Genomic DNA, 23,800 nt, shown 5'->3' with positions numbered 1-23,800 from the left:
TCTATGGGATTCAGGTTCGGACTCATTGCTGGACACTTTAGTCGTCTCCAGTGCTTTCTATCAAACCATTTTCTAGTGCTTTTTGAAGTGTGTTTTGGGTCATTGTCCTGCTGGAAGACCCATGACCTCTGAGGAAGACCCAGCTTTCTCACACTAGGCTGCAAAATTTGTTGGTAGTCTTCAGACTTCATAATGCCATGCACACGGTCAAGCAGTCCAGTGCCAGAGGCAGCAAAGCAACCCCAAAACATCAGGGAACCTCCTCCATGTTTGACTGTAGGGACCGTGTTCTTTTCTTTGAATGCCTCTTTTTTTTCTCTGTAAACTCTATGTTGATGGCTTTTCCCCAAAAGCTCTACTTTTGTCTCATCTGACCAGAGAATATTCTTCCAAAATGTTTTAGGCTTTCTCAGGTAAATTTTGGCAAACTCCAGCCTGGCTTTTTTATGTCTCGGGGTAAGAAGTGGGGTCTTCCTGGGTATCCTACCATATAATCCCTTTTCATTCAGACGCTGATGGATAGTACAGGTTGACACTGTTGTACCCTCGGACTGCAGGGCAGCTTGAACTTGTTTAGATGTTAGTCGAGGTTCTTTATCCACCATCCGCACAATCTTGCGTTAAAATCTCTCATCAATTTTTCTTTTCCTTCCACATCTAGGGAGGTTAGCCACAGTGACATGGGCTTTACACTTCTTGATGAAACTGCGCACCGTAGACACAGGAACTTTCAGGACTTTGGAGATGGAGATGTAGCCTTGAGATTGCTCATGCTTCCTCACAATTTGGATTCTCAAGTCCACAGACAGTTCTTTGGTCTTCTTTCTTTTCTCCATGCTCAATGTGGTACACACAAGGACACAGGACAGAGGTTGAGTCAACTTTAATCCATATCAACTGGCTGCAAGTGTGATTTAGTTATTGCCAACACCTGTTAGGTGCCACAGGTAAGTTACAGGTGCTGTTAATTACACAAATTAGAGAAGCATCACATGATTTTTCAAACAGTGCCAATACTTTTGTCCACCCCCTTTCTTTTGTTTGGTGTGGAATTATATCCAATTTGGCTTTAGGACAATTTTTTTTTTTTTTCATTGAAAACAAATTAAATGAAGATAATAATACCAAAGAATTTGTGATTGCAATCATTTTCAAGAAGAAACTGAGTATTATTTGACAGAATTGCAGGGGTGCCAATACTTTTGGCCAGCACTGTAGAAGGAACATGTTTGTAAAAACCTATCGTCTCCCTGTGTAGACTGTGTAATGAGGTGGTCTCTCCAGAATACAGTGGACCGTGGACAAGGAACAATTCCAGACATAATTGGAACCTTTCCTTACTGGAAACTGGGTATATGTTCATCAAAATATAAGAGGGAAAACCCAGGAATAGGTAGTCAGCATCGGCTAGGACCCCTGTGCTGCACAACCTTATAGGCCAAAGTGTTTGACCAAATATATTATAAAATTTACCTAACCAATACTTCTACTAACAGAGAAATTAATCTAAGGAAATACTCAACCTAATTGCAGTTCTCTAGCCCAACCTTTCTTCCCACCCAATGGTAGTTCTTCGAAAGAAGGGTTTTGCTAAGTCTATTTCATGCTGTGAAAACCTGGCTTCAGTTCATGAAGTTCTGCTAGCAATGATGATTAAGCCTGACTGACTCTGTTTGGCACCAAACTCTAAATCTGCGTGCACGTACCCACCATGATTAATGTGGTGGGGCCTGAGCACAGGACTTGAAGAACCGTAACCTGATCATAGATGATATTGGCTGCTTGTCTGGTCAGCCGATAGTTAAGTGGCTGAGGAGGAGGTGATGGACTTGTCACTCAAAGTGTGGATCAGACATCAGACGACAAGGAGGCACTCCACATGAGTCACAACAGATGTCTTCTGGGGAATACAAGTGGGCATCTAACCATAGTCATCCCCAATGGAGCTCCCTCTCTCACTGATGGATATTACTGGAGCAGGAACATGTTTCTCCAGGTTACCAAGGACACAGATTGATGGAAACAGATCTCGCTCCCAAAACAAGTCCTCACTGTTTCTTCTAACTAGAATCACTGCTGTTCACCATGAGGTCTATAATAGTGTCCTATGATGTACCATAATAGAATCTATGCAGAGGTTATAGAGACCTCCTATGGCCGGAGGCCGACACTACAAGTGTTTTCCTCACATCTCACACCTGCACCAACAGTGGGAGAGACAATGATGTTGCCTTCTCCTTCCAATATCTACTGGTATTAACTGCTCTGGAATCATTTCTGCTTCCTGTTGATGAAAAAGAATGTCTCGTTTTCCTCTTGTCAGAGGTTCATGCCTCGTAATCAATAAGTTACTTATGAAAATTGGCATGCTCTTCCATTTTCCCTCACCACAAAGCTTATGCCAGTCGTAGTCTGGAGTTACGCGGGCGTCACACAAGACGATCTATCGTGCGATATGTCGTCGGGGTCATGGTTTTTGTGACGCACATGCGGCATCGTTTACGACGTCGTCCCGTGGGCCACCTACGAGCGACGCAGAACGTTCGCAAATCGTGTATCGTTGACACATCTTTTATTTTTAAAAAGTCGTTTATTTTACTTAGCGCTGGTTGTTCATCGTACCCGGGGCAGCATGCATCGCTCTGTTTCACACCCCGGGAATGATGAACACAGCTTACCTGTGACTCGCTCACCCCAGGGCTATGGGACACCCGATGCCGGACCGGACTAGTCCGGGGGCGTCAGTGGTGGCTGGGCCCGACTCCATACCCTGGTGGGGTCAATTAAGATGGCTTCAATGGGGGTGATTGTTAAAGTTTATAATTTTCGTGACGCCACCTGTGGTTTGCGGCTATTAAGCCGCCGCTGCTGTATGAGGCCTCCGGGGCTGGTGATATGGCAGCTTGGGTGGTCCTGCTCCCCACAGGTGGAGCGGTACCCCGGGGCACAGTTGGTGCTTGTAAGTGTCAATGCAGTGATGGAAGTTCATGCAGATGAAATAACAGAGGCAACACCAGGGGCTGCAGTTTCAAGATGTTTACTCACAGTTGGTTATTTGACACGGTAGCTGTCCGGTTGCCCACTGGTGTGCTGGAATCCCCTGTCAGGAACCTCCGCTGATCCCGGGTAGATCTGGGGGTAAATGCCAGTGCACCCCTTTATGTGTTCCTTTCTCAGCTGACTCCTCAAGCCTTGCCCTTTTTGGCTGAACCTGGCTCGACCTCCACTGCAGCCACTGGGCTGGGAGCTCGCCTGTCGGTTATTTGCCCCTTTTCTAGAGGTTCTGCTGTGGGCTGTGGTCCGGGGAGCATGCAGCTTCCCTGGACCTCGGTTTTTAACCTTTGGAGTTGACTTCTCCTCCTCCAGTGACTAGGGACCGTCCCCTGGATGCAGCTTGATCCCTCCACCGATGTTCCTGTGGAACAGGCCACAAGCCCGAAAGCTATCTGTGGCCCTGGAATCCCTTCGTTCCCTACTTGGTGTCACCTGGACCCTCTGAGTCCCAGGGTCTTCACCAGGAAGCGTCACTTTCTTCTCCTTAGCTCCTGACTGACTAGAGCTTTCCTACTGTCTCTCCTTCTCCTCTGCCTAACTAAACTTGACCTTCCTTTCTCTGTCTGCTCTCGGGTGGTTCCTCCCACCTCCCCAGTTGCTAAGCTACCACCCTATGGGAGAAGGGATGGGACTTACGGCCCCTCCCAGCATGCAGCATGGGAGGGTTGCTGCCACTGTCCCTGGTCCCTGTGTGTGCCTAGCAATGGGTGTAGTGCAGGTTTACCTGTGAACTGGCATGTACCCCTTTCCTTATCCTGGATGGGACATCACACCTCTGGCTGGGGTACAATGTCCCTTTGGCGACGGAAGCCTCAGGGGCGCCACACTTGCGTCCCGCGGCTCCCGCCGGCTATGCGGGAGGAAGGAGGTGGGCGGGATGTTTATGTCCCGCTCATCTCCACCCCTCCGCTTCTATTGGTCGGCCGCTGTGTGACGTCGCTGTGACGCCGAACGTCCCACCCACTTCAGGAAGCGGATGCTTGCTGCCCACAGCGACGTCGCTCAGCAGGTAAGTACATGTGACGGCAGTTTAATGACTTTGTGCGCCACGGGCAACTAATTGCCCGTGACACACAAACGACGGGGGCGGGTACGATCGCTCGTGTGATCGCACGATAGATCGTATCGTGTGATGCTCGCATAAGACTTGTGGTATAAGACACGATGCAGTTTGTCATGAATTAGGCAATTGTGCATGACCACACCTTCATTGCACCCTTGCTCCACCCATTTTGGAGGAACTGGCATGAAAACACCAAAACATTTCTACTTTTCAAAGGCTTTTAAACCAGAATTCCTGCATAATCAATTTGATAATTTGGGGTTCATGTGTCCTCACCAAGAATCTATTCATTATTAGTGATGAGCGAGTATGCTTGTTACTACTCGGTACTCGCACGAGTATCACTGTACTCGGGCTACTCGGCGGGTACCGAGTAATTTCGCGATACTCGTGCTGTACTCGTGGTCTTCATCCCTGCATGTTGGCGCTCTTTTGAGAGCCAGCTCTCATGCAGGGATTGGCTGGCAGACCACTGCAATGCCACAGCCCTGTTAGTTGTGGAATTGCAGTGATTGGCCGGCCTTCACAGCGTGACTGAGCCTTTATACCGGCGGGCGCGCTGTGCTCTGCACACAGCCATCTCATCTTCCCTGCTTTCCCCGCCCACAGGCGCCTATGATTGGTTGCAGTGAGACACGCCCCCACGCTGAGTGACAGGTGTCTCACTGCACCCAATCACAGCAGCCGGTGGGCGTGTATATACTGTGCAGTAAAATAAATAAATAAATAATTTAAAAAAACGGCGTGCGGTCCCCCCAATTTTAATTCCAGACAGATAAAGCCATACAGCTGAAGGCTGGTATTCTCAGGATGGGGAGCTCCACGTTATGGGGAGCCCCCCAGCCTAACAATATCAGTCAGCAGCCGCCCAGAATTGCCGCATGCATTATATGCGACAGTTCTGGGACTGTTTACCGGCTCTTCCCGATTTACCCTAGTGCGTTGGCAATTCGGGCTAATAAGGAGTTAATGGCAGCCCATAGCTGCCACTAAATCCTAGATTAATCATGTCAGGCGTCTCCCCGAGATTCCTTCCATGATTAATCTGTAAATTACAGTTAAAAAACACACACACCCGAAAAATCCTTTATTAGAAATAAAAAACAATAACAAAGTCCCTCATCACCAATTTATTAACCCCGACAAACCCTCCATGTCCGACGTACTCCACAGTCCTCCAGCGTCGCGTCCAGCTCTGCTACATTCAGGTGACAGGAGCTGCAGAATACACCGCCGCTTCTGTCAGCTTCACACAGCAACTGAGGTGAGTAGCGCGATCAGCTGCTGTCAGTCAGGTAACTCACGGCCACCGCTGGATCCAGCGGTGCCGCGATTAACCTCAGTGACAGCAGCTGATCGCTATACTCACCTCAGTTGCTGCATGGAGCTGACCGGAGCAGCGGTGAGTAGCGCGATCAGCTGAGCTGTCACTGAGGTTACCCGCGGCCACCGCTGCATCCACCGCTGGATCCAGGTAACCTCAGTGACAGCTCAGCTGATCGCTATACTCACCTCAGTTGCTGTGTGAAGCTGACAGGAGCAGTGGTGTATTCTGCAGCTCCTGTCACCTTCATGCAGCACAGCTGGACGCGACGCTGGACGTCCGTGGATTACGCCGGACATGGAGGGTTTGTCGGGGTTAATAAATTGGTGATGAGGGACTTTGTTAGTGTTTTTTATTTCTAATAAAGGATTTTTCGGGTGTGTGTGTTTTTTAACTGTAATTTATAGATTAATCATGGAAGGTATCTCGGGGAGATGCCTGACATGATTAATCTAGGATTTAGTGGCAGCTATGGGCTGCCATTAACTCCTTATTACTAGAGTTGAGCGCGGTTCTAGGTTCGTGGTTCTCCAGTTCGCGGCTCGAGTGATTTTGGGGCCTGTTCTAGATCGAACTAGAACTCGAGCTTTTTTGCAAAAGCTCTTTAGTTCTAGATACGTTCGAGAACGGTTCTAGCAGCAAAAAAACAGCTAATTCCCAGCTGGCTTTCCGCTGTAATAGTGTAAGTCACTCTGTGACTCACACTATTATGAAATTTCAGTGTATAGTGTGCGGGAACAGCGCCTTCAGATCACTGCTGTATGGATAATGGCGATCGCCATTTTTTTTTTTTTCCTTGTCTTCCTTCCGTAAGCGCGTGCGTGTAGTGGGGAGGGCCATTATGTCAGCCAATCCCAGACACACACACAGCTAAGTGGACTTTTAGCCAGAGAAGCAACGGCATGTGTGATAGGATGTCCATGTCACATGTCCCTGCATTATAAAAACGAGTATCTGCCCGTTATAATGAGTGGGAGTGTGCAGAGGACAGGAGGGTACAGTGCCAGGGTTGTGGGGCTCTGGGTAGAGGAATGGAAGCCTGCCTTTCTATTCCCTCCTAATGGGGAAATGCAGCGAGGAAATCCCTGACCTGTGTAGCTAAGGTCAGGGATTTCCTCGCTGCATTTCCCCATTAGGAGGGAATAGAAAGGCAGGCTTCCATTCCTCTACCCAGAGCCCCACAACCCTGGCACTGTACCCTCCTGTCCTCTGCACACTCCCACTCATTATAACTAAGCCATTATACTAGCAAACACTGAGTGTACCTAGTGGCATCCTAAACGTGGCTGTTGGACTTCTGTATAGTCCCAGTAGTGCACAGATATTTGCAGCACATCTGCCTGCATTGCACACTCCAACTCATTATAACTAAGCCATTATACTAGCAAACACTGAGTGTACCTAGTGTCATCCTAAACGTGGCTATTGGACTTCTGTATAGTCCCACTAGTGCACAGATATTTGCAGCACCTCTACCTGCATTGCACACTCCAACTCATTATAACTAAGCCATTATACTAGCAATTTATGCTGCCAGTTTAAGGGCCGTAGTTGCATTATCAGGGATATTTATTCTTTATTATTCTGCTGTTAACAAAGCTAGACCACCGCTGCAATCTACACCACCTCTCAATTTTTACTACCACATTTTCAGTGCACAATCTTGTCGCAATCAACATGAGTGGCAAAATGACAGATGCTGGTGGAAAGGGGAAGAGGCGTGCTGGAAAAGGAAAAAAAGGGTTTGTCCGTGGGGAAGGTGGCAAAGCTCCATTATCATCTGCTGAAGATAGACCATCTACCAGCAAAAGTAAGATGTCTACTACTTACCGTGGACAATCCGATGTGCTCCCTTTTTTATGGACACGAACAACAGGAACAAAGGTAGATGATGGCCAAAAAAGGAAAATGTTTGAATGGATCTCAAGTGGTCCAACAAGTGCCCTCTCAGCCACTTCAAGTACCGCATCCAAAAAACACCAGTCCTCTGAGTTGTCATCCCAATCAAACTTGCTTTCTCCCAGCTCTGAAGTCTCCATCAGCCCTGCACAGTATGGTGGAACTGAGATGGCTGAGTTTGCAGAGCTGTTCAGTCACACTATAGCCTGGGAATCAGAGGTCTGCTCCCAAGCTACAGTGAGCACAGACCAGGAAATGGTCTGCAGTGATGCCCAGAACCTTTGTGACTCTGATTCAGGCCGTGAGGACCAAGTTTCTGAGCATAATGTTGACCCTTTGTCACAAACTGTAACACCTGTGGTTATAGACAATGAGGAACATACTGATGAAGATGAGACACAGATACCCGATTGGGATGACAACTTAAATATTCGGTCAGGGCAAGAAGAGGCTTGGTCTGAGGGGGAGGGGAGTGCAAACATAACAATTGATGATGAAGTTCTAGATCCCACCTACTGTCAACCCCCAGTCAGGCACTCGAGGAGGTCAACAGAGGTGGTGGAGGAGGATGCAACCGACGACGAAGTTACCTTGCGCCTTCCTGGACAGAGTCGGAGCACTGGTAGCACGTCTACAACTGCATCCTCAGCCACCACTCTGCCTCTAAGCACTAGTCGGGGGGGCTCAGCAGGTCGCATGCCCTCTAAGCCTTGCCTAGCCTGGTCCTTTTTTGACATAGAAAAAGATCGCCCAAATTATGTGATGTGTAAAATTTGTCGTGAGTCTGTTAGTAGAGGTCAAAACCTCAGCAGTTTGACAACTTCTTCCATGAATCGTCACATGAATAAATATCATAGGTCCCGGTGGGAAGCTCACTGAGCTGCAATGCGGCCTAGCGGAGCGAACCATCCACGGCCTGCCCCTTCCAGTGCATCCGCGCGCTCTTCATCTTCTAGGACTGTGGGGACAGCTGTCACACCTGGTTTTCCACGCACAACTTCCACCACTGTAACCGCAACAGGCACTTTGCTTGGTAGGTCGTCAGTTGGTTTGGAAGGGGAAACAAGTGAGTGTGTACAGCTCTCTCAGACATCGATAGCACCAACGTTGGATGAAGGCAACATCATGTCTCCGCCTGCACTTTCCTCACAAACCTGCATTTTTCCATGGACACCCTACTCAACACCGTCTACACACAGCAGCCAGATCTCTGTCCCTCAGATGTGGTCAAATAAAAGGCCATTTCCTGCGACCCATGACAAAGCTACGAAGTTGACTCTATCCCTCTGTAAGCTCTTGGCTACCGAAATGCTGCCTTTCCGCCTAGTGGACACACAGGATTTTAGAGACCTTATGTCTGTCGCTGTGCCCCAGTACCAGATGCCTAGTCGCCACTACTTCTCTAAGAAAGGTGTGCCCGCGCTACACCAGCATGTCGCACACAACATCACCGCTTCCTTGAGAAACTCTGTATGTGAACGGGTGCATTTCACCACCGATACTTGGACCAGTAAGCATGGACAGGGACGTTACATGTCGCTGACTGGGCACTGGGTAACTATGGTGATAGATGGTGAAGGGTCTGCTGCACAAGTCTTGCCATCCCCACGACTTGTGTGTCAATCCTCTGTCTGTCCAAGTTCCGCCACTGCTTCTGCCTCCTCCACCTCATCTGGGTCCTCCACCTCCACCCCAAGCCTGCCTGGTCAGGCCACCAGCGTTCTCACTGCGCAGAAGGAATCACGAACCCCTCATTACTATGCTGGCAGCAGAGCGCAACGGCATCAGGCGGTCTTTAGCTTGACATGTCTTGGGAATAGGAGTCACACAGCTGAGGAGTTGTGGTCAGCTCTGCGGTCAGAGTTTAATAAATGGTTGTCTCCACTCAACCTGCAGCCTGGTAAGGCCGTGTGCGACAATGCTGCAAACCTGGGTGCGGCCCTTCGCCTGGGCAAGGTGACACACGTGTCTTGTATGGCTCACGTGTTGAACCTTGTCGTCCAGCAATTCTTAACACACTATCCCGGCCTAGATGGCCTTCTGACCAGGGCACGAAAACTGTCTGCTCACTTCCGCCGTTCAGCCGCCGCAGCTGAGCGACCTGCATCTCTCCAGAAGTCTTTCGGCCTGCCGGTTCATCGCCTGAAATGCGATGTGGCGACACGCTGGAATTCGACTCTCCACATGTTACAGCGACTGTGGCAGCACCGTCGAGCCCTGGTGAAATACGTCATGACGTATAGCCTGGGCCAACGAGATGCAGAGGTGGGGCAGATCCCCTGATGGAGTGGTCTCAGATCAAGGACCTATGCACCCTTCTGCACAGTTTCGACATGGTGACGAATATGTTTAGCGCTGACAATGCCATTATCAGCATGACAATTCCAGTCATTTACATGCTGGAGCACACGCTAAACACTATTCGGAGTCAGGGGGTGGGACAACAGGAAGGGGAGGAACTACAGGAGGATTCATATGCGCAAGGGACAACAACATCACCAAGGTTCAGACGTTCATCATCACCAACGCAGCAGGCATGGGACCATGGGGGACAGGGATCAACAAGGGCGCATAGTAGCAGGCGAAATGTTGAGGAAGGTGCAGGAGAACATGAAGAAATGGAGGACGAACTGTCCATGGACATGGAAGACTCAGCAGATGAGGGAGACCTTGGTCAAATTTCAGTTGAAAGAGGTTGGGGGGAGATGTCAGAGGAAGAAAGAACGGTTAGCACCTTTATGCCACAAACACAGCGTGGACTTGGTCCGCATGGCTGCGCAAGACACATGAGTGCCTTCTTGTTGCACTACCTCCAACATGACCCTCGTATTGTCAAAATTGGAAGTGATGATGACTACTGGATTGCCACACTATTAGATCCCCGGTACAAGTCCAAATTTTGTGACATAATTCCAGCCATAGAAAGGGACGCACGTATGCAGGAGTATCAGCAGAAGCTGTTACTCGATCTTAGCTCGGCTTTTCCACCAAACAACCGTGCAGGTGCAGGGAGTGATTCTCCCAGTTGTAACTTGACAAACATGGGACGGTCTCGTCATCTTCAACAGTCTACCCATACCAGTAGGACTGTATCTGGTGCTGGTAACAGCAATTTTATGGAATCTTTTCATAATTTTTTTAGACCCTCCTTTGCAAGGCCACCAGAGACAACAAGTCTGACACATAGTCAACGGCTGGAGAGGATGATACAGGAGTATCTCCAAATGAACATCGATGCCATGACTTTGCAAATGGAGCCTTGCTTTTTTTGGGCTTCAAATCTAGAAAAATGGCCAGAGCTCTCCAGTTACGCCTTGGCGATTTTGTCGTGACCAGCTGCTAGCGTTGTGTCTGAACGTGTCTTCAGTGCTGCTGGGTGTGTGCTGACAGATAAGCGCACGCGTCTGTCCAGTGACAATGTGGACAGACTAACGTTCATCAAAATGAACAAGTCATGGATCCACCAGGAATTTACTACCCCTGTGTCATCCTGGGGAGAGTAAATGCTTGTGGATTTGGAATGTGCTTGATGCAAATCAAAACATCCTGTTTGCAACTAGGGCACAAGTGCTGCCACTGAAGGGGTGGGTGTGTGTGGGGCACAATTTTTGGAAAAAAAGGGAGACTCCGCTTGGAGTAACCCTTGCTTGCTGTGTTTTTTAAAAATGATCCAAGATGAACAGAGCTGGTATCAGGAAATACTTTGCTACCTACCCCGGTGTCATCCTGGGTACGGTTAAGAATAGCGTATTTTTGAATGTGCTTGATGCAAATCTAGCTGTGAAGTGTACAACTAGGGCACAAGTGCTGCCACTGAATGGGTGGGTGTGTGTGGGGCACAATTTTTGGAAAAAAGGGAGACTCCGCTTGGAGTAACCCTTGCTTACATTGTTTTTAAAAGAAGCCAAGATGAACAGAGCTGGGATCAGGAAAGACTTTGCTACCTACCCCGGTGTCATCCTGGGGACGGTTAAGTATGGCGTATTTTTGAATGTGCTTGATGCAAATCTAGCTGTGAAGTGTACAACTGGGGCACAAGTGCTGCCACTGAATGGGTGGGTGTGTGTGGGGCCCAATTTTTGGAAAAAAAGGAAGACTCCGCTTGGAGTAACCCTTGCTTGCTGTGTTTTTAAAAAGGAGCCAAGATGAACAGAGCTGGGTTCAGGAAAGAATTTGCTACCTACCCCGGTGTCATCCTGGGGACGGTTAAGTATGGCGTATTTTTGAATGTGCTTGATGCAAATCAAAACATCCTGTTTGCAACTAGGGCACAAGTGCTGCCACTGATAAGGTGTCTGTGTGGCCCAATTTTTGGAAAAAAAAGGGATACTCCGCTTGGAGTAACCCTTGCTTGCTGTGTTTTTTAAAAAATGATCCAAGATGAACAGAGCTGGTATCAGGAAATACTTTGCTACCTACCCTGGTGTCATCCTGGGGACGGTTAAGAATAGCGTATTTTGGAATGTGCTTGATGCAAATCTAGCTGTGAAGTGTACAACTAGGGCACAACTGCTGCCACTGAATGGGTGGGTGTGTGTGGGGCCAATTTTTTGGAAAAAAAGGGAGACTCCGCTTGGAGTAACCCTTGCTTGCTGTGTTTTTTAAAAATGATCCAAGATGAACAGAGCTGGGATCAGGAAAGACTTTATCTACCTACCCCGGTGTCATGCTGGGGACGGTTAATTATGGCGTATTTTTGAATGTGCTTGATGCAAATCTAGCTGTGAAGTGTACAACTGGGGCACAACTGCTGCCACTGAATGGGTGGGTGTGTGTGGGGCCCAATTTTTGGAAAAAAAGGGAGACTCCGCTTGGAGTAACCCTTGCTTGCTGTGTTTTTAAAAATGATCCAAGATGAACAGAACTGGGATCAGGAAAGACTTTGCTACCTACCCCGGTGTCATCCTGGGGACGGATAAGAATGGCGTATTTTTGAATGTGCTTGATGCAAATCAAAACATCCTGTTTGCAACTAGGGCACAAGTGCTGCCACTGATAAGGTGTCTGTGTGGCCCAATTTTTGGAAAAAAAGGGAGACTCCGCTTGGAGTAACAATTGCTTGCTGTGTTTTTTAAAAATGATCCAGACTGCACAGACAAAAACAAAGAACCATTGCATCGAAATAAAGGCCGTCCTAATGAAATAAAGACAGACACCATTTTGTTGGCAGATATCGGTCACAGCTTTACTGATATATTATTATTTTACAAACTTTTCCAAACTCATTAAAACTTGTAAAACATATTTTATAAACTTTTTTCAAACTCTTTAGAACTTGTAAAACATAACTTGACTCCAGGTGAGAAGGGACACTCTACCACAGGACCAAGGACTTCCGCTCTCTCACCAGAATGCTGTTGACACATGCTGCTGTGACTTCATTGTACAAACATTTAGAAACTGTTACCAAAAAAGAAAAACATGTAAAAAAAGCATTAACAATAGGCAGGGAGAGAGGGAGAGCTGCTCCGGATCCTGGGATACCAGGGGAAGAGGCCGGACACCGGCCCAGACCCCAATATATAGGTAGAAATTACACCCTATAGGTGGGATTGGGAAATCGGGAGGGGCCAGGACGGTGTCCCCTCCCAAACAAAGGAAGAGCAGGGCCTGGACGGGAGAGGGGGCTGGGCAAAAACAGCATTGGAGGTTAACCCCTTGCTGCACAGTCTGGGGCAGTTTCATTATGCACTACACTGCCCACCAGACTGCACAGACAAAAACAAAGAACCATTGCATCCAAATAAAGGCCCGTCCTAATGAAATAAAGACAGACACCATTTTGTTGGCAGATATCGGTCACAGCTTTACTGATATATTATTATTTTACAAACTTTTCCAAACTCATTAAAACTTGTAAAACATATTTTATAAACTTTTTTCAAACTCTTTAGAACTTGTAAAACATAACTTGACTCCAGGTGAGAAGGGACACTCTAACACAGGACCAAGGACTTCCGCTCTCTCACCAGAATGCTGTTGACACATGCCAAGGAGGAGACCAGTCTCAAACTGAACTCCGACCCCCACCATTTGGAAAAAAAGGCTTGCTCCAGGCCGCCCTGGATCATAGATAAAATTGTATCCAGACCGATATCTGCCAAGAGCACACCATCTTGAAGCATTAACCTTCGGTTGTCACCTTCCAACTAAAATCATCGGAGCAGACAACTGCCTGCTGATGGCAACCACCTCCAACAAGACCTGAGCCATCTCAGGCCTCGAACCCAACCACTAAGCAGTTCGACAGAGTAGAATCCAAGATTGCGACTGTTACCAGCTCTCTGAACAGCCCAAAACACGTAGAAATGGCCAACAATCCAAAAACTTTTTTTTTTTTTTTTTTTTTTTTTTATAGCAATGCCGAACCTTTAAAGAAATTAACTAAAGTAAATGTGCTATAAAATTGGTTACTTCCTGCAATAAATCGTGCGATGCATATCTGACAAAAAAGCAGAGCGCAATTTACCAATATGCACTGTATATCAGAGTCTGATAAAGCCCGCCCTGGCAGCCTCAGTGGCTGCTACAATGAAAAGGAATGAGTCCCAAAGTGATCAGGGGGTGAAAAAACCGCAAGCGGTGAGGCAGCACTGAAAAAAGGAGCGGTAAACTGGTACCTAGTAAGGGGGGAACCATCCTAATAAACTAACAGTGAGCTACCAGTAGACCGACAAACAAAAATTCCATCAAACGCAAAGGGCAGGTAGGGCCAGGGGAAGAAACAGTCTAATCCCAGAATCTCTGGCCACTTGGTCAGTTTGGGCTCCTGAATGCGGATACGCATGAAGGGTCAATAAGTAGTATGGCACACAATTGAAGGCAACAAAACTATTCTTGGACAGTGTGGCGAGTTCGCTGACTCTGAGAGCCCAGAAAGGCCAAGTTAAAGGTTGTGGACAACAGGGATATCTCCCTTGGGATTGAACAAACAGCCTGCATAGTCGATTAACTGAAGAAGCATCAGGTAAAAAATTGGGATGCCTCTTATCTATGGATTGGTGGGACTTAAACCAGCCATTAAAGGGATATGCAAATAACAAAAGATTTAGTAACGTAGAACATCCCATCAAAAATGAAACAAAATACAAATAAATGCTTCTGGGGTACAGAGGCGAAAGAACCAAAGATATAAAGGTGCATCAAATATTGGAGGGTAACCTCCGAACAGGTAAAGTTATCAGAACCGAGGGACCAGCTACCAGCATACCTATACCTAACCGCTGTTTCACGCCTATCCATAAAGTTGCCACTTTGAAGGGGGATCTGAAGTCCTAATCTCTGTCAGGAGTTGGTCCCGACAAGATCTCGCAGCGGTGTGGCAATGGCAACCCACCGGGCTGGCATTGGGTACCAGCTGAAAAATCCTGCAAACAGAAACGAGACAATCAATATGGAGCATTACTCTGAGAACCCGTAGCCCATGCTCGGATCCAAATGTGTATTGTATGCAGCGTAACAGAAAACAAAATATTACAGTTGGCTAGTGACTTGTGGCAAAACTCCACAGCAATGACAATAGGCAACGATTCTGAAAGGGAAAAATTAGCAGTGAAACAAAAAGTTAACAGGGTGAGGGCCAGGTGCCCCCGGCACCACTGATTGCCAAAAACAGCGCTAAAACCATCAGGAAAAAGACGCATTGGTGAGCAAAAATAAAACCTCGTTAGACACCACAGAACACATGTTGAACATGCACTCATTAAAGGTGAAAAGGAATTGAGACCAAATCAGTAAGTCAGTAGTAATACGTAATCCTGTGGTCAGGGTGAAGCGCCCTTCTGGTGGACTTATGAATCCTGTGGTCAGGGTGAAGCGCCCCTAGTGGACAATGAGAGGCGGTGAACTGCATTTGGCGCAATGTAACTTTCCTGTAAAGACACAAATACTTATAACTATACTATGCCTGTAGTTCTAATTAGCTCGGGCTGTAATTCTGACCTCTCTAATGCTGCCGTTCAGTAATATAACATCACATAAGCAACAAAATTGTCCAACAGAATTACCAATTAGACAAAGTGAATGTATTTTTATGGTATGTAGAAAATCCCTTTAAGACTGCACCGTACAAAAACAAAACCCACACTCAATTGAAACAGGGTCTGAATCTTTCGTGCCCTACGTTTGTTTGGGGGCAAAGGGACAACAAACTCAATATCAACTGAAAAACGGCAAAAATTGTTTGCATTCATCGAAGTCACTAGAGCAATTAAAGAAAATCATCAAGTAGTGAGTGACAAATTTTGAGACCGTCTCACACCACCGCACCCATTGAAGAAATGAACTGAAGAGTTAAAAATAATGGAATGACATAAAGCATCTGTCGCGGGCGGGGAGGAGGGTGCCGGCACCGCGCTCACCCCTCTGCTCGGGTCTGGCTGCTGCTGCTCAGTGGTGGCTCGAGCGGTGGGCCGGATCCCGGGGGTTTCTCGAGCGGCACTCCTCGCCCTCGAGTGAAAAGGGGAATTTGTTGGGGAGATTGTCCGTGATGCCACCCACGGTTGTGGTGATTTGTAGCACCACCGCTGCTCAATATGGGGATCCCGGGAGTGGTGATGCGGAGCAGCCAGGTGTTGTGTTGCCCCTCCGTGGGTAGGGGTTGGTGATCCCGGGGCCCAGTGATGGTGAGGGAGATGCAGGGCCTGGTGGGCGCAGGGACGCGGGGGCAGCACTGTGCCTTGCGGCACTGTGGTACTCACTCAGCCTGAGACGTTGACACAGTTTTACGGTAAACCACATGGCTGGGAAGACGGTTCCCACGGACGGCTGCACTTGCTCTCCCAGTAGGTAACGGTGATGTCCCTCTGACCTGCACCTAGTGTTCTTATGTTGGTAGCGATGGGTTCCCACCGGTAACCCGCTCCCCGACTTGGATATGGGCCGGAGGAGCCCTACTTTGCCCGCAGACGCTGGCCCTGAGGAGCTGGTGCCCTGGCAGTGGCGGTGTTCCTCCCAAATGGTCGGACTGTTGTCTTCAATCGGGACTTGGCTGTTGGGGGATCGACGTCCCCTTCACTGACGGATTCGGCAAATTATGGCGACTCCTAGCCTTGCCGGGGTCCGAGAGGCCCCTGCCCTGGTGCTGACTGTCCTTCGTATACTGCTGCAGACCGCCGGGCCACTACCCATACGCGGTCCTTCCAGCAACCTCCGAGCAGTCCCCCTCCAGACAATCACCGCTGTTGCTGACCTTGCTGACCTGTCCTGCACTCAGCTGGACTAACCTCAGGTCTTCTACGCTCACTTTGGTTCCTTTTCTTCTTTACTCCACTACCACTTCACTTTCACTTCCCTTACTCAGCTCTTACTGTTTACTCCTCTCACTTCCTCCTCCTAGACTGTTCTCAAGCTCTTCCCTGAGCTGACTCACTGGTTCTTCCCGCCTCCAGGGCTGTGTACTCCTCGGTGGGCGGAGCCAACCGCCTGGCCCACCCCCTGGTGTGAACATCAGCCCCTGGAGGAAGGCAACAAGGATTTGAGTAGCTTTGGTGTTCCTAACTGGGATGTAGGGTGTGGTGGTGTGATGACCTGTGACCCCTGGCTTGCCCAGGGCATCACACATCCCATGGGAAGTAAAGAATCGTAATAAAAATTGCCATACATGCAACAACCAAAATATGGAACAGTACGGATGAACAGGTAACGGACAAAACACAGATTCGATATCAGATTAAGCAAAAGTGCACTGCATCCGAACTCCCGTATAAGAGAAATTACACTGTAAAAAGACGCAGAAATCAAAGCTTACTCAGGAGGGATACCATGATTAACAGACCCGCCGTGTGGGTGAAATACAGTAGGTGGTGTATCAATTGAAATTTAACCAGTTCCGTTCCTTTTAGCGACAATAAGGGAGCAATTAGAAAAATTAAATAGAATAAATAAAGTGAAAGAAAAAATACAAAACTGATATGACCAGCCACATCCTTATTGGGATAGTTGTCAAGCCACAAGGGGCATCTCTGATACCTTTACCGGAGTCGTCTGAGACATTTGTACCATTTTTACCGAGGACCTTGGAAGGGGGGTGAGTGCATCTAACAGCCAAATGGCTCCGCAGCAAGCAGAACACTCGTGCTAGTATTGCATAACCCAAAGAACCGGAAGTGTCAATCATTAAACAACCAACACGCTCCTGGGCGGCGCACGGCCACCATGGCTGGACCTTCTGAAGCTCCCGGCACAGTGGCCGTGGATTGAAAAGTGGTATACTGGCTTCTGTATGGTCATTAACCTAAGCCAGAAATCCATGGCTTGGACACTCAAACCAATGCCAGGGTGTAGGGACAAGCCGACGCTGAAAATCCTCATAATACCAACTACACCCATAACCACCGTGAGTTTATAGGAACTATAAATTAGGTATTGATAAATGAACATTTCAGGACCACGGTCGGGATGTTTCTGACCCAGGACTGAAAAACCTGTAGCCAATTACTAATCGTTCTCGTGACCCTGGATTTCTTATCATAAGTACTGAGACTAATATAAACGTGACTTAGTCGACATGATGCTATCACAGGGGGAGTATCCATCAAAACACCACCGCTGACGTGACAGCACAAGACCGCCAGGCATCCTCGAAGCGCCCGATCTCTCAAACAATGAAGATGGAGAATGCCACCTTAAGGAGCTGTAATGCCTTAATCCCCCAAGCCTCCGTGAACACACCGGATGTTGATGTGGATGCCATCTCTGTGGAATTCGCCGTAGATACACCACCGCTGACGTGGGAAGGGGCATACCTCACATCAGTAGCAGACCAATTCCTCTGTGTCCTCGAAGGCTGCACCATAGATGTTCGTGCACACTCATCAGTCACCCTCGAGACGCTTGAGCCCTCAAAAGGAATTCGAAAGGCGACTTCTACCAGATGAGTGTGAACGCCGGCTTCTGTGTGTACGGGAGGAGTTCCGTGAAGAATGCCTTAAGCGCCTCCTGCACCGATCCGGCGAGCGACGCTGATCGTGCAGATCCGACCGATGCAAGGCCATGTGCCCACGCTGCGTTCTATCCCTACAGAAATTTCCGCAGCGATCTGAACAGCACACGTGCGCCCCAAACCGCCGCAGAAACAGTCCGTACTGAAAAGCCGATTTCATGCGCTCCGCACGCAACCCCCCCCCATAGACAGAGCAGGGGCTGCATGCAGAGCGCACAAAAGAAGCGACATATCACTTCTTAGAATGCAGCGCCCCGGCAGTAGCCGAAGCGCCGCGTTCCAATATGCCATGTGCATGAATTATGCACAATCTTCATAGATTGTGATGGGGCGCAGGACGCATGCAGCCACGCTGCGGTGAAGAACGCAGCGTAACTGCATGAAAACACGCCATGTGGGCACATAGCCCAACGCAGAGGGGAAGCGGGACCGATCACTGGTAGGACATAAGCAGGACCCCTGTGGTCTGCAAGGATTTAGACATTGTGAAAGTAGCTTTGGATATGAAGAAGGGGACAGCTTGGGCATCAAGGGTTAATTGAGAACGTGGCAGACCATCACAGGTATGCAGCACAGGAGGGGAGTTAGGGGTGGGGGGGGGTGTTCACTATTTGGAGGCTCTGAGCCAGGGATACAGGCTGGTGAGCAGACACACTGCCCAAAACCTGCAGAAGAGGAAGTGGTGTCATTGTCCATGGCAGTATATGAGGGGTCAAAGTAATACTGCTGTGATACGAATGCACTAGAAGTGCTGGGAGCTGCAGGGGAGATGAAGGGGGCGTGGAGCAAACTGTGCTGTGTGAAAACAACAGGGAGGGGGGCTGAGGGAGCAACAGTTGTGAGGTGTTTATTAAAGCCTGCCTGCCGTGCTAAAAGCAGGGACAGGAAAAGCAGGGATGCACGTGGGGCAGGGGCCCGAGGGAAGCACCTAGGAGAAGAAACACTTCCCGGGCAGGTGCTGCAGCTCTCTGCAACATAGCCCCTAGCTGTGACTGAGGAGAGCTGAGCTCCACAAATAAATGAGCCAGTCATCCCTAACCTTCATGCCACGCATGGGCCTGCAGCGTCTCAAGGATGTGAAGGTCCATCGGGTTTCTCCTGCTTCCACCAGGCAGAGCTGCTCCAGATCCTGGGATACCAGGGGAAGAGGCCGGACACCGGCCCAGACCCCAATATATAGGTAGAAATTACACCCTATAGGTGGGATTGGGAAATCGGGAGGGGCCAGGACGGTGTCCCCTCCCAAACAAAGGAAGAGCAGGGCCTGGACGGGAGAGGGGGCTGGGCAAAAACAGCATTGGAGGTTAACCCCTTGCTGCACAGTCTGGGGCAGTTTCATTATGCACTACACTGCCCACCAAGATGAACAGAGCTGGTATCAGGAAATACTTTGCTACCTACCCCGGTGTCATCCTGGGGACGGTTAAGAATAGCGTATTTTTGAATGTGCTTGATGCAAATCTAGCTGTGAAGTGTACAACTAGGGCACAAGTGCTGCCACTGAATGGGTGTGTGTGTGTGGGGCCCAATTTTTGGAAAAAAAGGGAGACTCCGCTTGGAGTAAACCTTGCTTGCTGTGTTTTTTAAAAATGATCCAAGATGAACAGAGCTGGGATCAGGAAAGACTTTATCTACCTACCCCGGTGTCATGCTGGGGACGGTTAATTATGGCATATTTTTGAATGTGCTTGATGCAAATCTAGCTGTGAAGTGTACAACTGGGGCACAACTGCTGCCACTGAATGGGTGGGTGTGTTTGGGGCCCAATTTTTGGAAAAAAAGGGAGACTCCGCTTGGAGTAACCCTTGCTTGCTGTGTTTTTTTAAAAGGAGCCAAGATGAACAAGTCATGGTTCAGCTAAGACTTTGCTACCTACCCTGGTGTCATCCTGGGGACGGTTAATTATGGCGTATTTTTGAATGTGCTTGATGCAAATCTAGCTGTGAAGTGTACAACTGGGGCACAACTGCTGCCACTGAATGGGTGGGTGTGTGTGGGGCCCAATTTTTGGAAAAAATGGGAGACTCTGCTTGGAGTAACCCTTGCTTGCTGTGTTTTTAAAAATGATCCAAGATGAACAGAGCTGGGATCAGGAAAGACTTTGCTACCTACCCCGGTGTCATCCTGGGGACGGTTAAGTATGGCGTATTTTTGAATGTGCTTGATGAAAATCAAAACATCCTGTTTGCAACTAGGGCACAAGTGCTGCCACTGATAAGGTGTCTGTGTGGCCCAATTTTTGGAAAAAAGGGAGACTCCGCTTGGAGTCACCTTGCGGTGTTTTACATGATTTTAGAAGGGCGTCCCATGCCTATATCTGTGTCTCATCCTCTTTTGCCTCGGAAAGCTGTTTTGTTTTCACATGAGTATATGTCCTTGTCACTTTCCCATGTGTTTGTGTTGTGTTGTGAGTTGTTTGTCACCTTTTGGACACCTTTGAGGGTGTTTTCTAGGTGTTTTTATGTGTTTGTGATTGCCTGCCATTGTTTCCTATGCAGTTCGAGTTCGGTTCGTCGAACGTTCGATGAACCGAACTCGAACGGGACCTCCGTTCGGCGAACCGACCTCGAGCCGAACCGCGACCGGTTCGCTCATCTCTACTTATTACCCCAATTTGCCAACACACTAGGGTAAATCGGGAAGAGCCGGGTACAGTCCCAGAACTGTCGCATATAATGTATGCGGCAATTCTGGGCGGCTGCTGACTGATATTGTTAGGCTGGGGGGCTCCCCATAACGTGGAGCTCCCCATCCTGAGAATACCAGCCTTCAGCCGTATGGCTTTATCTGGCTGGTATTAAAATTGGGGGGACCGCACGCCGTTTTTTTTAATTATTTAATTATTTATTTCACTGCACAGTATACACACACACACACCGGCTGCTGTGTTTGGGTGCAGTGAGACACCTGTCACTCAGCGTGGGGTCTTGTCTCACTGCAACCAATCATAGGCGCCGAAAAGCAGGAAAGCAGGGAATACGAGATTGTTTAATGAGCGGCCGGCTTTTTCAAAAGAGGAAAAGCCGCCGGAGTTTAGTGAACAGCTGTGCAGCGCCGCGGCAGTGATCGGGGAACGGTAAGTAAGAGAGGGGGGGGAGAAAGACCGACAGACTGAGAGGGGGACAGACAAGACAGAGAGAGACCGACAGAGCGAGACCGACCGACGGGAGATAGAATGAAAAAAAAATGACCGACATCGCTAGTAAAAAGCACAAAACGTGCGTTTTGGACATCGGAGTGCCACACAATGTTTTACGTAAAATCTTTCATGTATTAATCTCAAAAAGTAACATACACCAGCTCTATCTCACTATTGGGTATGTGCCCTTAACATTTCCGCCATGAAAATTCATTTTGGTGTCATTTTGGAAGGTTTTCTGGTGAGTCCGTAAAAATGGCGTAAAACTCGGACAAAATTGTTCACAGCTGTGACTTTTGAGTGATAAATGCTTCAAGGGGTCTTCCCCATGCTGTTGCCATGTCATTTGAGCGAGCACTCTTCTGAGACTTTTGTGACATTTTTAGGGTTTCTACATGCTGCCGGGGGTCATTTCATTAAAATACTCGGGTCTCCCATAGGATAACATTGGGCTCAGTGCTCGGGCCGAGTACACGAGTAACTTGGGATGCTCGGCCCGAGCCTCGAGCACCCGAGCTTTTTAGTACTCGCTCATCACTATTCATTATATACTTACCTATTTATCCCTTTCACAGTATTTCTTGGCTTGACGCCTTAACTGGCCTATTATCCTATATATGTATATATATATATATATATATATGTATATACCTGACCCCATGTAAATCCGTCCTTCCCTCCAGATACTTGTTTAGCACATATTTCAGTTATTGTCTCCAACTTTCTAGTGCTGAATGTTTTTCCCACAGATTCCTCCATTGGATGGCAGAAATTCATGGGCACAGATCAGACACCTCTAGAGCAAAGGCCAGATCCTTGTATAATGGTAAAGAGGTAAATAAATACCAGTGTGCCCTTGGCACCTCCTAGGCAAAGAAGCTTATTTCAATCTGGAACCATGGAAACACATAGGTCATACATCAAGACTGTATACTCAAAATGGTATGATATTTATAATATCATAAGGATTCATTTTCTGACTTAGTTTTGAGAGATGATGTATATATCTTCTGTGGGTAAGTATAGGGCAGCCTTAGGCTAAGTTCACAAACTGCGTTTTTTTGACGCTGCGTTTTTGTGCGTTTTTGGCCGCTAAAAACGCACAAAAACGCACCCGTGGCAAAAAACGCATGGGTTTTTACCGCGATTTGGTGCATTTTGGGCTGCGTTTGGCTGCGTTTTTGATCTCTGCATTTTTCTGCGGTTTTCCAATGCATTGCATGGGGGGAAAATGCAGAAAAACGCAGGAAAGAATTGACATGTCCATTTTTTTTTTAAGCTCAAAAACGCAGCTTAAAAAAAAAGTTGTGTGTGGACAGCAAAAATAAAAACTCATAGACTTTGCTGGGGAAGCAAAGTCATGCAGTTTTGAGGCCAAAAATGCCGCGAAAAACGCACTGTGCGCACATAGCCATATAGGGCTCCCTGTGACCCATTTACATAACCTGCAACAAGTTAGCATAAAATCACCACTGCTCCCCCAATACCAGAGAGCATCAGTAAACATCACAAAACACTTGTCTAGTGTAGCCAAACAAATTGCATAGTACATCATAAACTACTTCCCCCTACGAACACCAAATCCCATGAAGTAACATAATATTGCTTCCCCCCCTTCTCGCCAGTGCTAGGGGTGGAAAATGACTTACGGTGGTGTATCAACAGTATTATGCTGCCAGATTTCTTAATGGGATATTCCAGTAAAAAGTTATCACCCATCAATAGAATAGGTTATATAACTGGTGACGGGCGAGAGTTAAAATCCTCAGGCGCTCATTACTCGAATCGAGCACCTTAGACTGCTTGGTGCTCCATGCTCCACTCGAAAAACGAGTATAATAGAAATGAATGGGAAACTCGAACATTGTTCTGGAAAATCCTCCCAGGCAGTCTGAGGTGAAGAAAATTATTGAAATGGATGGAAACAGCAATAAAACGGAATAGGAACAGCATGGAGAAGACACCTGGACGCATCTGTGACTCCCAGGCCGCTGCTCAGAAAAAAGTTGTCAGAGTATTACACCACTGTTAAGGAGTGAGCATTCAAAACTGAAGATCAAATGGATTTTACAAAAAATATTAGGAAACATTCTTCCCTTTATAATGACTTGTTTATAAGGCAAATTAAAAAAGAGAAATAAAAATGGCTCCACCACCCCTTAGCCTATGTTCATACATAACGTTCTTTCAAAAAAGGGTACATAGTCTATGATTTCTTCTCCATATCAACAGGGTCATCATGCAGCCCTCGCTCTATATTTTTAGAGTACCATCAGGCGGTCCTCACTCATAATTTATATCATCCATGTAGTTACGCCAAATTTGAGGCTCGTAAGTTGTTTTCATGGGTTTTTAGAGATACCGGAGGCATAATAACTG

This window comes from Anomaloglossus baeobatrachus, chromosome 4 (assembly GCF_048569485.1).
Source record: "Anomaloglossus baeobatrachus isolate aAnoBae1 chromosome 4, aAnoBae1.hap1, whole genome shotgun sequence".
Classification (NCBI taxonomy): Eukaryota; Metazoa; Chordata; class Amphibia; order Anura; family Aromobatidae; genus Anomaloglossus; species Anomaloglossus baeobatrachus.
The sequence above is the reverse complement of the archived record's forward strand: the minus strand, read 5'-3'. Positions refer to the sequence as shown.